This window comes from Sprattus sprattus (assembly GCF_963457725.1).
Source record: "Sprattus sprattus genome assembly, chromosome: 2".
Classification (NCBI taxonomy): domain Eukaryota; kingdom Metazoa; phylum Chordata; class Actinopteri; order Clupeiformes; family Clupeidae; genus Sprattus; species Sprattus sprattus.
The window spans coordinates 39,153,154-39,154,206 of record NC_137921.1 but is presented as its reverse complement, the minus strand read 5'-3'; the positions used below and the strand labels follow the sequence as shown (position 1 = coordinate 39,154,206).

At 48.8% G+C, this 1,053-nt stretch overlaps 1 protein-coding gene across 3 annotated transcripts in view; it reads left to right on the top strand.

Moving 5' to 3' along the window:
• The first annotated feature begins 843 nt into the window (after positions 1-843).
• The window catches only part of tns3.2 (tensin 3, tandem duplicate 2), a 16,022-nt gene continuing 15,812 nt past the window's right edge, over positions 844-1,053 (top strand). For 2 of the 3 annotated variants that reach the window (XM_080832628.1, XM_080832627.1), the window contains exon 1: positions 844-1,053. This exon is cut by the window's right edge and continues 21 nt beyond it. The gene's annotated coding sequence lies outside the window, so the exon portion shown is untranslated. The other variant, XM_080832629.1, reaches the window with a different exon arrangement.

The following is a 1,053-nucleotide window of genomic DNA, read 5'->3' as shown; positions in this document are numbered from 1 at the left end:
CATGGATGAGTTTTGAGATTGAGATACTTTTGTATGTCATCATTTCAATTTTTCGAATTGAAATCAGGGCGTGGTTTGTAAGTGGACATCAGAGCATAAACATCAGCAACATTGTGCATGTTATTGTGCTAAAGTGAATATCAGGGTGTGCATAAGTGAATATATAGAAGAGGAGGTTGCATCTGTGTGAGTTCCTGTGGGTGCATGTGAGTGTGAAGAGCAGATGTTTCCCTCATATGTCCCATAGAAGGACACACCTGACCTTTGACCTCTAGAAAAGCCTTTTGATTGGAGGAGGTGTAGGAGAGGAGGGCTCCATGTGAGCCTCTAAGAGTCAACAAGAGAAAGAATTGTCTGTGGCTGAGAGGGGGGGATGTACCTCCCCCTTCGCCCCCTCTCTCTTCCCCTGCCTCTCTCTCCCTCTGTCCCTCTATCTCTCTCTCTCTCTCTCTCTCTCTCTCTCTCTCTCTCTCTCTCTCTCTCTCTCTCTCTCTCTCTTTCTGACTCACTCATTGGGAACAATTCAGAGAAGTGGTTTTCCATCTGTAGCTGGTAACTGTATGGAGCAGCTGAATGACTTCATTCAGACCAGCGAGTGAGAGACCAAAGGGGGGGGGGGGGGGGGCAGGGGGGGGGGGGGGTCTGTGTCTGTGTGTGTGTGTGTGCATGTGTGATAGAGAGAGAGAGAGAGAGAGAGACAGACAGACATGGTGCCTGTGTGTGTGAGTGAGTGTGTGTGTGTGTGTGTGTGTTAGACAGAAAGAGGGGAGAGAAAGGGGAGGGGCTCTGGGTGTTTGTGTGCCGGCAGATGAGGTAAAGCCGGAGAGGGGGAGAGAGAGAGAACCAGTGAGGGTGGAAAAAAGAGGTGAAGTTTTCTACAGACACCCATTGGAGAGCAGCTTCATGTTTTAAAGAGACAGAACCTGAGGTTAAGAATAAGAGATAGAGAGAGAGGAGAGAGAGAAAGACAAAAAAGAGGGATTAAGAGAGAGGGGGAGAGGATCCAGTGGATTTGGACGGAAGCAAGCGGCACATTTCAACTCTATGAGGAGC